This window comes from Oryctolagus cuniculus, chromosome 11 (genome assembly GCF_051225735.1).
Source record: "Oryctolagus cuniculus isolate XC-2025 breed Fujian yellow rabbit chromosome 11, ASM5122573v1, whole genome shotgun sequence".
NCBI classification, from domain to species: Eukaryota; Metazoa; Chordata; class Mammalia; order Lagomorpha; family Leporidae; genus Oryctolagus; species Oryctolagus cuniculus.
The window spans coordinates 81,003,629-81,018,743 of NC_142877.1; the positions used below are offsets into that span (position 1 = coordinate 81,003,629).

General features: G+C 40.5%; 1 pseudogene; it reads left to right on the plus strand.

Annotated features, from left to right (window-relative positions):
- Positions 1 to 10,507: 10,507 nt before the first annotated feature.
- LOC100357824 (10 kDa heat shock protein, mitochondrial pseudogene) lies at positions 10,508 to 10,820 on the plus strand (annotated as a pseudogene).
- Positions 10,821 to 15,115: the final 4,295 nt, after the last annotated feature.

Below are 15,115 nucleotides of genomic sequence, written 5' to 3' on the forward strand. Positions count from 1 at the left end.
ACATAAAAATTCAGTTCATAGCACCACCATTCATCCTCCATTTGGAAAAGAAAAAGACCCTCCTCAAATTGTTCTTTTGCATGATTGAAAATTCTCCTGTTCTCTAGAATAAAAAAAAAAAAGAAGGATCAGCATAAAGCATAATCTCCTAAAGATATTTGAAATTATAGAATGACTCCTAGGATATCAGAATTACACTGTGGAACTATCAAAAATATTAACCTATAAAAACAGGCACTGTTTTAAGAAATTGTAAAAAGCAGAATAAGTGGGCAAGATCTACAAATATGTTTAAATGGAAATGCAGACTAAACATGGGAGAAAAGAAATAGATTCAGGCAGTACTTTCCTGATCTGGATGAAATAGCTCTTTGGCATATTCACTTCTTTTGTCCATAATCCCTATCCCACAACAACTAACTAAGTGCTAACCTGGTGTTTTAGGAATGTCCAAAATCTGTAGAAGTACTTCTAAAATGCAAGGATGTTTTGTCTTATGTCTTTAAGTTGTTTTTCTTAAATGTTAAAATTGGTGGTTATTTCTTCACAAAATAAAACACTGTATTTCCTTGACTATGTACACTCTGTTTAATACCATGTGCTAGAAATTTTGTTCATCTGCAGAAGCCACAGGGCTAACTACAGAGAACACGCTGGAAGTAGTCCCTCTGAGTGCAACCAGTAATTAGTCTTTTTTTTAAATACTGTGCCCTTTAGCTGTTTGCTTTTCTCAGCACCAACTGAAATTTTTTGTAACTAGCTTGAAAAAAAGGTGTCTGCAATACTGGGGAGATGATCAGAAATGTGAAATTATTAATGTCTCCAACAAATAATTGCTTTATGTGCAATAAACTAATTAGCCTATCAAATAAAATTATAATCAGTATTATTGTTATTTTCATTGTGAACTCAAAAATAAAGGGCTTTATGTCATTAGCATGGCACAATAACGGAGGGAAGTTTCTGGGTGACCAGCTGGTGAACAAACTACATGAGAGCGAACTCCCGCATCACTCCTGCAGGACACCATGGCTTTGCAGTCTGCTCTGGGAATTTCCTTCTCACAGAATGAATTGCAAAGGATATGCAAGACCTCCAGAGAGCTAGAAAATAGATCATGTGCAAACAGATGAAAGCATTTCTCCAGCCAAGCAAATATTGATACTGCTAGAATCAGACCTACAGTTACTGTGTGATCATTAATTTCAAAAAAAAAAAAAAGGTCAAGTTGCAAATCTTAACAATATTAGTAAGTCAAGACTAGAATAGAAATTTGAAAATAAGCATGGAAAAATGCTTCTAGCAATTTCACATCATTACATTTTGTGGGGAAGTCAACCCAAGTGATAGTTGGAAGAAGAAGAAAAAGACCGTGGCCAAGCAGCTGTAACTTTTTTTCTTTTTTCTTTTTCTTTTTTTTTTTTTTTTTTTGAACAGGCAGAGTGGACAGAGAGAAAGGTCTTCCTTCTGCCATTGGTTCACCCTCGAATGGCCGCCGCGGCTGGTGTGCTGCGGCCGGCGCACTGCGCTGATCCAAAGGCAGGAGCCAGGTGCTTCTCCTGGTCTCCCATGGGGTGCAGGGCCCAAGCACTTGGGCCATCCTCCATTACACTCCTGGACCATAGCAGAGAGCTGGCCTGGAAGAGGGGCAACCGGGACAGAATCTGGTGCCCCGACTGGGACTAGAACCCGGTGTGCCCTGGTGTGCCGGCGCCGCAAGGCAGAGGATTAGCCTGTTGAGCCACGGCGCCTGCCCCTGCAGCTGTAACTTCTAGCATGTGCCAGTACCATAAAGATGTCTAACCAATTTTTAGAAAGCATACAAAATATCTATTAAATAATTTTATATTTCTTTTCACATAAAGCACGTGATTTATACTGAGCAAAAATCTCTGGAATTCCAAGTCAATGCTTTGCAATCAAATGGGAACAACTTAGTTGAATGCATGTGTATAGGAAATAAACATTTCAAGTGATTTAGCACCAATGTTTGGGTACTAACATAAGCTTCACCATTTTCAAACAGATTTTAATATTTTGGCCTCTAAAGAAAAGACATTTGATTTATTGAATACATATAATTTTATTATCCCATTATGTAAATAAATAGTTGACTTCAAAGATACAGTAAGTGCTGATGAAAGGGAAATATTTTGGCCTGGGAACACCAGTGGAATGGGTCTTAGAGCATAATGGATTAAGGCACTTCTTGGGATACTTGCATCCCATATCAGAGTGCCTGGGATGAAGTCCTGCCTCTGCTTCTGATCCAGCCTCCTGCTAGTGTTCACCCTGCAGGCAGCAGGTGATGGCTCAAGTAGCTGGGTCTCTGTCACCCATGAAGGAGACCGGGATGAAGTTCGTGGCTCCTGGCTTTGGCTTGACCCAGCCCTGACTTCTCCAAGTGTTTAGGGAATGAAACAGCAGATGGAAGATCTCTCATTCTCACTGTCACACTGCCTTTCAAAATAAATTAGTAAATATTTAAAAAGAAAAGGAATTTCACAAGGAAAGAGCCATAGCAGAACTCTCTGTCCATCCTTAACACCACAGCAATGGGCAGTACAAATAGCAGAGTTTTGAATTCTAGTTAAGAGGAGGGGTCCACAGCCCAAACATGGCATTTGTAAAAAATTTCAGAACACTGGGGAAACTCTCTAAGGCATTGACATAGGCAAATACTTCTTGGAAAAGACCCAGAAGCAATCAAAGCCAAAATTGACAAATGGGATTACGCCAAGATGAGAAGCTTTTGCACTACGAAAGAAACACTTACGGCAGGCAACGTGGCTTACTAGGCTAATCCTCCGCCTGCGACACCGGCACTCCGTGTTTTAGTCCCTGTCAGGGCATCGGATTCTGTCCCGGTTGCTCCTCTTCCAGTCCAGCTCTCTGCTGGGGCCCAGGAAGGCAGTGGAGGATGGCCCAAGTGCTTGGGCCCTGCACCTGCATGGGAGACCAGGAGGAAGTACCTGGCTCCTGGCTTCAGATGGGCGCAACGCGCCAGCCATAGCGGCCATTTTGGGGGTGAACCAATGGAAGGAAGACCTCTCTCTCTGTCTCTCTCTCTCACTGTCTAACTCTGCCTGTAAAAAAAAGAAAGAAAGAAAGAAACACTTAGCAAAGTGAAGAGGTAACTGAGAGAATGGGAGAAAATTTTTGCGATCTACACAACTAATAAAGGGTTAACATCCAGAATTTATAAAGAGCTAAAGAAATTCAACAACAACAAAGCAAAAAATTGAAATAAGAAATGGGCAAAGGATTCGAACAGTCATTTTTCAAGAAAGGAAATTCAAATGGTCAACAGACACTATAGAAAATGCTCAGGATCACTAGCCATCAGGAAAATGCAAATCAAAACCACAATGAGATTTCACTCCAACCCAGTTAGAATGGCTTGTGTACAGAAATCAACAAATGACAAATGCTGGCAAGGATGTGGGGGGGGGGGGAGAGAAGGTACCCGAGCCCACTGTTGATGGGAATGTAAACTGGTGCAGCCACTGTGGAAGACAGTATGGAGATACCTCAGAAAGCTGAATATAGACCTACCATAAGATCCAGCCATCCCACTCCTGGGAATTTACCCAAATCAAAATAAAGCATATTAAAGAGTTATCTCTACCCCATATTCATCTCAGTGCAATTCACAATAGTAAAAATATGGTGTTCATCAACAGTTGACTAGATGAATAGTTATGATAAATATACATTATGGAATGCTACTCAGCTGTAAAAAAAATAAAAAATGAGTAACAGTGTTTTTTTTGTTTTTTGGTTTTTCTTCATACTATTTGTTGAAATCTTTTACTTAGTGTAGGGATAACTATATGTTCATTAGGTAAACTGAAAATAGATATTTGTAAAAATTAAGAGTGGGAATGTGAGAGGGAGGAAGAAGGGTTGGCACATGGGCAGGAGGGAGGGGGGGAAATGTCACTATGTTCCTAAATCTGCATATATGAAATACATGAAACTTGCATAACAAATACAATTTTAAAAAAATAAAATAAAAACATGATAAAAAAAAAAAAAACCTCATGTTAATACTATCAGTTTTCTAGCAGATTTTCTCCAGGGCCCTAGCCTGCTCTTGAAAGCCCTAAATCTTAATTTAAGAACAAAGCAGGAGGAGTAATTTATTGGAATGGTAAGACACGCAGCTGTCCATGTGTCCTCAATATGCATGTGTTCAAATCGAGTTTACCAGTTTTCACACAGTAAACAAACCTGGGCAGGTCTCTGCAGGGCGAGGCAGGAGATGGAGAGCCCACCATTCCCCGGCTGGCTTCTCTACCTGTAGCTGAATACACGCAATGTTTTTTTGTTTTTTTTTTGTTTTTTTTTTGTTTTTTTCTAACTTCAAATTTACTTTTATGAGTATTGCGAGGGGGGCAGGGAGGTTGTGAGAGGGGAATCTTAGTATCTTTAATAGAACATGCCAACTTTTTAAAACACAACAGAAGAATTTAAAAAATGAAAGGAGATAATAAGGTACTTAAAGCTAACCAGCTAGGGTGTCTTTTTGGTTCTCTTTGTTGTTAGAATCCTATTCATAGTACAGTGACTTGAATACAATAGAAATTCAGTTAATAATGTTGAATATACAGAGAGAGTTGTAAGCTGCAAGAAAAAGTATTTACTGATTGTGTTGATTTTTTTTAAAGATTTATTTATTTATTTGAAAGGCAGAGTTCCAGAGAGAGAGGGAGAGATAGACAGAGATCCACTGGTTAGCAACCCAAATGGTTGCAATGACCAGTTGCTGGAACTCAGTCTAGGTCTTCCACATAAGTAGCAAGGACTCAAAATACTAGAGTCATCACCTAGTACCTTCCATGGTCTATACATTAACAAGAAAGTAGAGCTGAGAGCAGAGCCACACTTGAACCCAGGTATTCCAAAATGTGATGTGGCCATCTTAACGACTGCGCTAAATGCCTCCCCTACTATATTTTAAAAATACATATTCAATGAATAATGAAGGAAGCACATTTTTGGAGGCAGACAATGTAATTTTAAAGGAACAATTATCCTCAAATAATTCTTCAGAAAAAAAATTGTATAGGAAAGTTTCCTCTTTCTTAACTAGCCTGTTACTTCAAATTATTAAATGCAGAAAATACCAACAAAACAATGAATTACTTCTATTAACACTCATGCATTTCATCCTATGTTTTCACTTATTGTCACTTGTGGATAACATTTATTTGCATTTCAATAAAAAATTTTTCCATAAAACAAGGATATTCCATTATAATTTTTTAAAAATATATTTATTTCCATGAAAGGTAGAGTTACAGAAAGAGAGGAGAGAACCTTCCATCTGCTGGTTCACTCCCCAAATGGCCACAATGGCCAGCAGTGCGCCAGACTGAAGCCAGGAACCTGGAACTCCTTCCGAGTGTCCCACATGATTGGCAGGGAACCAAATATTTGGGCCATTTTCTGCTGCTTTCCCAGGCAGAGAGCTGGGTAGGAACTGGAGCAGCCTGGATTTGACTGACATCGATACAGGGTACTAGCATTGCAGATAGCAGCTTAACCACTGCTCTTCAATCCCAGCTCCCAATTTCTCTTAAGACTGACTTTTAGTCATTACCATTCGTTACCCGAGGTGTAGCTGCTTATATTAGAAGACAAGTTCTCAGAGTCTGTTTCATTGGAACCCTTTTAGGCCACTAATGAAACACAAATGCCAGAGCTTGCAAACTGATACCTCATTGAGTGATGCATGCTAATTTTCTTTCTAAAGATGTTTAAATAATTTAAATTGCTAGCTGCATTCATTTATTATTGCTGGGTAAAAAATAAACATATGCATAGCAGTATCAAACAACACTTAATCATTAGGTGATTGTTTTGTAAGCCATATATTGGGTGAGTTCAGTTGGGTTCACTTCTCTGGGTGTCACAAGATCAGGATGAAAGTTTGATTTTGGGAGTGTTCTCATTTGAAGCACTTTTAGGTTGTTGGCAGATGTACTCACTTTTTTTTTTTTAACATTTATTTATTTATGTGAAACTCAGAGTTAAAGAAATAGAGGGAAAGACAGAGGGAAAGAAATCATCCATCTATTTGTTCACTCCCTATATGGTCTCATTGGCCAAGTTTGGACCAGACTGAAGTCAGGAGCCAAGAGCTTTATTCAGGTGTCCCATGTAGGTTTCAGGGGCCCAAGTACTTAATCCATTTTCTGCTGCTTTTCCTAGGCCATTAGCAGAAAGCTGGATCAAAAGTGGAACAGCCAGAACACAAACCAGTGCCCATATGAGATGCTGGCATTACAAGCAGTGGCTTTACCCACTACGCCACCACTTGCTGGCCATCAGCCTGGGACTGTCCCCAAACTCTGGTGGCTGATCAGTTCATGGTGTGGCCTCTATGCCTTTAAAGCCAGCAAATGTCTGTGTTAACCTTCCTGTGTTTTGATAGTATTGATTAAAATCCAGCTAGATAATTACCTTTTTGCTACAGACTCTAACAGTAGGGGAGTAAAATATTATCAACATATTTCATCTACATTCAAATGGGAGGAGATTATACCAGAAGTGGGCTCCTTAGGAGTCAGTCTTAGAATTTGGCCTAACACATTTACCAACACTTAAATATTACAGTCTTCTATATAAATATGCAGAAATCCCATTTCTCTTAAAAATAGGATATCTGGCAACACTGGGCTGTTTTCCACCATTGCAACAATTGGCTAGTTGCAATAAATGATGAGCTCTTTGAAGGAGACATGCTCACCATCCCCTATCAGTGTACCTACCCACGTTCACTCTGTACATATTTCAGCTTTCAACAACAGCCTTACACAATAAACAAGACTGCAACACAACATTTCACATTCATACCTCTTCCAAACTAAATTTATCCAGGAAACTAATCATCTCAATGATATCTGCACTTTGAAGATAATGAGACAATCTAAAGCTTAGCACTGATGTTCCTTTTGCCTCTCAAGACTGATTCTTGTATTAACATTTCAATAAACTTAGTAATTCTGAGCATGTACTGTCTTTTAGTCTGATAAGTGAATAATATTTCACAAATTAAATGCTACCACTGAGTTAGCCCATGCAAAAGACACAAATGTACTCTCAGTGGACAAATGTCTTCCCGTGTAATCATGCCAGCAGCAGAAAATGGAATCTGTCATAAAAATAAATTATCCAAGAGTCAGACCATGTTCACACAGCACAGCACTAAATTTCATTTCCCTTGTTCTTTAGCTGAGAGCCTAAATAAACACTTATAAAGCAGTATGAGAGATGGCATTGTTCATGGAAGTTGGGTTCTACAGCCTCAGAATTCAGATGTATGAAACGTGGCAGCTGGGAGGCCTGGTGCTCTCCTTGTGCCCGTTTCCCTGTGATCACACCGCCTTTGGTAAGGATCTCCAGATTCGGGAGATGGAAATTTACAAGGAGAGGTGGTGCAGAGCCTTTGCATTGCGGTTGTGGGACCGTGGAAGATGAGGCTGTGGCTTTTAAAGTTTAATGTAACTGCATTTCATGGTTGTCGTGGTCTAACTTTGGGACCTTACATGTTAGGATTAGATGTTTGGAAATCATCCTAGAGTGAGCAGGGAACTGCTCCATTTAGGATAATAGCAGCACAATAGGTAGAAGCATGGCCTTTGGAGCAAGAGTTTATGGGTTTTAATCCCACCTGCTATGGTTTGAATGTTTGTGTAGCCTGCAAAATACGTGTTGAAACGTAATCCCAAATGCAATAGTGTTAGGTCGTGAAGCCTTTAGGAAATGATTAGATGTTGAAGGTGAAGCATGCAAGAGTGGGATTAGGGTATATATACAAGGGTCAGAGGAAACTAGGATGTGTTTTCTTTAGCCCGTTCTGCCTTTTATAATTTTTTTTTTTTTTTTTACTTATTTGAAAGGCAAAGAAACAGATACAGACAGAAATACAGATCTCCCATCACTGGTTCACTCCACAAACCTCTGAAATAGCCAAGGCTGGATCAGCAATCAGGAATTTAATCCAGGTCTTCCATGTGGGTGGTAAGGACCCAACCAGTCAAGCCATCTCCTGTTGCTTCTATGGTGCCCAGTAGTGGGAAGCTAGAATTTAGTGCAGAGGCAGGACTCAATCCTAAGCACTACAATATGGGATACAGGTGTCCCAAGCAGCATATTAACCACTGCGCCAAATGTCCTACCCCAGAGCCTTTCTTTATTCAGAAAGAACTCTAAGTAAGCCCTGCCTTAGACCGAGGTGGAAATGGAAAATAGGTTTCAAATAAAATTTAAAGGAGCTGTGTTGTGGTGTAGCGGGTAAAACCTCCACCTGCAATGCTGGCATACCATAGGGGTGCCAGTTCATGTCTCAGCTGCTCCATTTCCTATCCAATTCCCTGCTAATGTGCCTGGGAAAGCAACAGAAGATGGCCAAATACTTAGGCCCCTGCCAACCATGTTGGAAACCCAGATGAAGCTCCTGGCTCCTGGCTCTGGCTCTGGCCTGGCCCACTGTTGGCTGTTGCAGTCATCTGGGGAGTGAACCAGCAGATGGAAGATCTCTCTCTGTGTCTCTCCCTCTCTCTAACTCTGCCTTTCAAATAAATAAATAATTTTTTTTTTTTAAAATAAAGTTTAAAAACTGATACAACGCAAGTGTGCCTTGCCCTTGTAACACACAGGAATATATTTTTGTTTCTTTCTTTTTTCTTTCTTTCTTTCTTTTTTTTTTTGACAGGCAGAGTTAGACAGTGAGAGAGAGAAACAGAGAAAGGTCTTCCTTCCGTTGGTTCACCCCACAAATGGCCGCTACGGCTGGCACGCTGTGCTGATCCAAAGCCAGGAGCCAGGTTCTTCCTCCTGGTCTCCCATGTGGGTGCAGGGCCCAGGCACTTGGGCCATTCTCCACTGCCTTCCTGGGCCACAGCAGAGCTGGACTGGAAGAGGAGCAACCAGGACAGAACCGGCGCCCCAACTGGGACTAGAACCCGCAGTACTGGCGCCACAGGCAGAGGATTAGCCTAGTGAGCTGTGGCACCAGTCAGGAATATACTTTTGAAAAAGGATTAAGATTTTTTGGGGCCAGCACTGTGGCACAGTGGGTTAAAGCCCTGGTCTGAAGCGTCGGCATCCCATATGATTGCCGGTTCTAGTCCTGGATGCTCCTCTTCCAATCCAGCTCTCTGCTGTTGCCTGGGAAAGCAGTAGAGGATGGCCCAAGTGCTTGGGCCTCTGCACCCACATGGGAGACCTGGAGGAAGCTCCTGGCTCCTGGCTTCGGATCAGCGCAGCTCCGGCCGTTGTGGCCATCTGGGGAGTGAGCCAGCAAATGGAAGACCTCTCTCTATGTCTCTACCTCTCTGTAACTCTTGTCTTTCAAATAAATAAAATAAATCTTAAAAAAAAAAGGATTAAGATTTTTTTCATCCGTTAGCAACTTTTATGTAGAGTTTATTGCTTACTTTTAACATTTTTTAAGATTTATTTATTTGTTTAAAAAGCAGAGTTACACACACATGCGCACCCGCACACACACACAGTTCTTCCATTTGTTGGTTCATTCTCCAAATGGCCACAACAGCCTGACAGGAGGCAGGAACTCTGTATCGGTCTCCCATCTTGGTGGCAGGGCTCCAAGCACTTGGGCCAACTTCCGCTGCTTTCCCAGTCTCAATAGCAGGGAATTTCATTGGATGTGGCATAGCCGTGACTGCTGTATGATTCTGCAGTATGATTCCACAGTCCAGGTGGCAGCTTAACTCTCTGGGCCACAACTCTGGCCCCATTATTCTCATTTTTAAGATGCTATTAAGATGTAGATGATCAGAGTAACTTACTCCAGGTCTTATACCTAGTAAATGGCAGATGTGGTGTCTTAGTCTATTTGTGTTACTGTAACAAAATGCCATAAACTGGGCAGTTTTTGAACTAGAGAAGTTTATTGCTCATACTTTACAGGCTGGGAAGTTCACAGTCAAGGTGCCAGCAGACTTTGTGCCTAGGGAGAGTCTGGTACTTGCTTCCAACATGGCATCTTGTTGCTGGGACCTGTGGAGGAGATAGAAACTGTATCCTCACATTGGGGTGACTGGGTCCCATATCGTACAGCCTGGGTTTGAGTCCTGCCTCTGCCCTCCATTTCATCGAAGAGAGGGTTGGGCATGGCTGTCACCCTGAGACTTCCTAAAAGAGTGCAGTACAACGGGACTTTCCAATCTGGCATTGGATTGTGCATTCCAAACACCTTGCTGGTTGCTTTACCTTCTTTCTGCACAGAATAGATACCCAATTACTTAGAAAAGAGGAACAATTTTAAATGATGAAATTATAATGTAAAATAGCACTTGGGAACTTACAGGTGGATTTCTGAAGCACATAGCTCTTTAAAATTGGATTTTATATCAACAGCAACGCTTGAGGTACACCCTTGCATTTAGATTGCATTTGGTTTCTAACTGTGCTCTCAAGAGATGATGCATTTGCTACCCCGCAGCCACACAAGAGCTGACCTGAAGGTCTGGTAATGGGAGTCACGGCAGGACAGGCATTTAAAAAGTTCCCTCTGCTCTGTGACCAAGTGTTGGTTGAAAATAACGCATCTGAAACTGTAATTAAAGGAGGTATTATGCTTCTAGAAAATTCTCAGAAAATTATTACAAGAAATGGTGGCAGCTGTCTAATCAGTCTGTAAAAGAAAGGGTGAAGAGATTCAACTAATCAGTGTGAAAGATGGAAATAAATTACTTCTCCGAGAATATGGAGACAGCAAAATAGTTTTAGACTATAAGAATTGTGTCTTATTCTGAGATGGAATTCTTAGAGCATATGTGAACTGAGATCAATCATTATTAAAATGGGATCATGGTGAAGCTGCCCATTTCACTGAAGTTCTAAAATATTTTATCATGTGAACACTTTTCATGTTTTTTTTTAATAATCAACTAATAATGTTTATAGGAGATACATTTGAATGGATGGTTATGTGAAGCCTTAGAGAGCTGTGATAAGAACATTGGGTCCAAGGCAGGTGGGTCCAGGGCCAGTGCTATGACGTGGGGAATAGCTATGGCATCCCATATGGGCTCCGATTTGAATTCCTCGCTGCTCCACTTCTGATCCAGATCCAGCTTCCTGTTCATGTGCCTGGGAAAGCATGAGAAGATGGCCCAAGTGAAGAGAAGTGACAGGATATGAATTTGAAGACTATATCATAAAAAGCACTTTCATAGTCTCTCTTGGATAGCACACTCCAGAGGAAGTCAGCTGCCATGTTCTAAGACCACATCAAGCAGCCCAATGGAGAAGTGCACCTGGCCAGAAAGCGAGGAGCTCTGCCAGCAGCCCACAGGTGCTCAGCTCTTCCGCCAGAAACCATGTGAGTGAGTCATGTGCAGATGCATCCCTCAGCCCCAGTCCAGCCTTCAGATGATTGTAACCAGCAGCAGCCACCTTGGCTGCAGCAAAATAGAAGACTCTAACCAGAACCACTCAGTTTATCTGCTCCCAAATTCCTGATCCATGGAAACTATGTGAGCTAATATGATTGTTGCTATGAGCCACTCAATTGTGTAGGTCATTTGTTATATAAGTTGTTTTACCAATATTTTCAAAGCCAGAATTTGGGGAATGGTCTCAGAAAAAAATAGAGCAGTGCTGTCCATAGTAGTAGCCACTAGCTACATGAGGCTATTTATACTTAAATTAGCCAAATTAAATAAAATTTAATATTCAGTTTGCCCATCTTAGCTATACTTCAAGAAACCCTATAGCCAAATGCCAGTGTCTATCCTGTTGAGTAATGCAGAAACAAAGCATTTTCATATGTGCAGAAAATTCTATTAGGCAGCAGTTCTCTTGAGCAATATAGCTCACATTGGAGCCTACAGGGACTTAGGTAAATGTGAGTATACTGGTGACTTTTATTAGGGTTTAAATATTAAAGATATTTAGCATGTTTATTTTTAAAGAAGAAATATGTTGTGAGTCACTTTGATAACCATATTGAAATCAAGCTTTGCTAAGTGATATCTGTGTTTGATTTTAGACCTTGGGTTTGTATGTTTATAATGGAATTCCAATGAAGATATACTGATACGGGCTTAGTATCTTAATCTTGACTCCATATTCTTACCCCACAGAGCTAAGAATTCAAAGTGGGGGCCTAATACAGTGCACAACTGAGAGCAGTATTTATTTAAAAGAGAGAGTGAGAACATGCATTCATGTGTGAGTGTGGGCCACCCCACACTGAGCTCTACCCGTTATGAGTGGGCCAGAGGGTTGTCTATGAGGTGAAAGTGGGAGAAAAGGCCAGAGAGAGATTCTCAAATGTAGTCAAGGCAAAATAGCAAAAGAGCTCCACCTCCCACCCCTCACCCCTGAATCAGACTCTGTTATTAGTTAGGGGGTGGTACCTTATTTGAATAAATAAATGGGGTGGGTTTCAGCATGCATGAACTGTTCTGGGATTTTTATGGTGCCTTCCTACATGGGGTCATCATGGCATCTCCTCCTTCTTGGTCCCAGATGAGACACAAGTGCATCCTGGGAACGTAGGCATATCAGATTAACAGGTGAAGGGATAAATTTACAATGCAGGGCTGGCACAAATTCCATATCACCTATTTCCACTGGACTCCCTGCCTCATTTCCCCATATCAGTACCACTCTAAATGCTGAGGGCTATTGATAAATGGCAACATAATAAAACAATTGCATAAATAGGTGTCCTTAAAATATCTATGATCCTTTCAACCCGTGGTGTCAAATATGGTTTCTGAGTCAAAGTTCAGTCATGGGAAAATCTATTCACCATATAATATATGAAGTATTCAGTGATTCATTTTAAGCAAAACAGTATTGTCTTTACTTGTAATGTGACTATTACTGATTATATAATTTCGTATTCATAATTTTTATGCACTTAAGAATACAGTGTTGATTCTATACATCATTTTATACATAACTCTCTCAGGTCAACTCATATAACTTAGGACACATTACAAAGAAGAAAACTGGAGAGGTCCTTCCAAGTTGCCTTCTAAAGGGCTACTACCCATCACAGATGAGCACTGTGCCTACAAAGAAGTCTAGTTTGCCTTTCACTTAACAGACTTACATTTTAATCTTGGCCTGCAGAGAAAAGGATCCCTACATCCGAATGACCCAACTGGAGGGAAATTTCTTGCATAGTAGCATGCCCCTGAAGGAGGTATTTTAAAATGGGGACTCTCTTCTTGTACTTCATCGCTTCCCCAGTAGGTGGCCCTGCCTACACTTTGGCTAATGCATGTGAACATAAGTGCTTCTTTGATGATGCATTTCATTAGCTCCGCGAGACACCTAACTGCTTGTGGAGAATGGGCTTCTAAAGAGAGAAAGGCTTTTGATGAATGCAGTAGAATTACATTAAGTAATCGGCACATCTTTTGTTATGTTGATTGTGTCCTGGTTTTTATTTGAATTGGATGAAAAATAAAAAAGGTCTGAATTTCTCCCCCAGCTATGCACATGTAATTTTTTCTGGCAGCACACAGAGCTAGATCAACCCTTTCTGGGTAAAACAGCTTGGCCTTGGAACGAGATGTTTTCTCCAGTGTCCTCTTTCCCTGTGTCATGGAGTGGCCCTCAGAAATGCCTCTTCCCATTATTGATGAGAGCAAACCAAACTGCCTGGAGTCACTGCCAAACTGGGGTTAAGTGCTCTTGTTTACTTTTTTCCTCCTTTTGTCCCTCAAGTCCATTAGCAGACAGCTTCTGTCATCTCCTTCTACTGTGTCTCATCACCTCGCTACAACCCTAAGTTCTTTATCCTTGCTTAGTTTATTTCTCTTTCTTTAATGAGGCTTACCTGTAAATATTTTCCACTCAGCCTTCTCTGAAGTCTCTCCAGTTTTTCCTCTTGAAGGTGCTGCATTTAGTTTTTGTTTTTTTTTTTTTTTTTTATTATTAAGTGCTGCTAACTTCCATTGTTGACATCGGTTTAACTGGTAATGTTATCTTTGAGATTTTTTTTTTTTCCTAAGAGGAAACAGGGCCTGCTTTCATAGATCTGAATAGAGGAAGCACCCATTTTCTCACTAAATTATTTCCTGAAGCTCACAGAATAAATTAGATGTCCTTGAAACATATTTCCCAAAGGGACCGGTTTATGCCTGGGGAAGTCACAGAGTAGACAATGGGCATTTGGCTACGTATAACACACTCACATCATATCTTGCACTGCCAAGTGCTTACATAGTCCAAGAGTTAGAGAAAATATACCTGATTCTTTGGGAATTGCCAGAAATAAATTAATCTTGTATTTTATATATAATCTCTCACTTCATTTCTTTTAAAAGCAATATTATTTTTCCATGTGTCTCAACACTTCTATCTGCAATAGAAACACTAATCCTGGACAGTAGTAAGCATTTGGCATGGCACATTCTATCTGTATGATAATTTAAAATAGTGAAGTCAGGTGGCAGTGTTAACAATGGACATACCTGTATCACGCTTGTTTTGCACGAATGTCTCTGACATTCCTAAAACATTACCAAAGCCTAAAATCCTGCTTGTGTATGCAATTTAGTCATTGGGCAATTGATAGCCAACAGAAATCTCATATGCTAAGTAAAATAAACATCAATTTAAATTAGCAAATTATACCTTTTTGATGTATAATTATAGAAGGTTTATTTTAAATGTTTTATTTCATCTACTTGAGAGAGAGAGAGGGAGAGGGAAGTGGGAGAGAAAGAAAAAGAAAAGAGAGAGAGAGAGAGAGAGAGAGAGAGAGAGAATCTTCTACCTTCTGCTTCACTTCTCAAATGCCTCAGGGACCAGGGGTGGGCCCAGTGGGAGCCAGGAACTCAAATACATCAGTAATCATCTGCTGCTTCCATTGTGTGCATTAGCAGGAAGCTGGATCACTTACTAAGAAGATGGGACTCAGCCAATAGTAGTTTCTTTGATAAGGGATGTGGGTAACCCTTGTGGCAGCTTAACCCACTGCACTGCAAGACCTGCCTCAAAGTGAGTTTTAATGTCTTTTGGCAAAGAATATGTTGTTATATTTATCCTTAAGCTGACAGTTGAAAAAATACATTTTCCTTAGGTTGACAAGCTTTTTAAAAATGTTTATTATGTC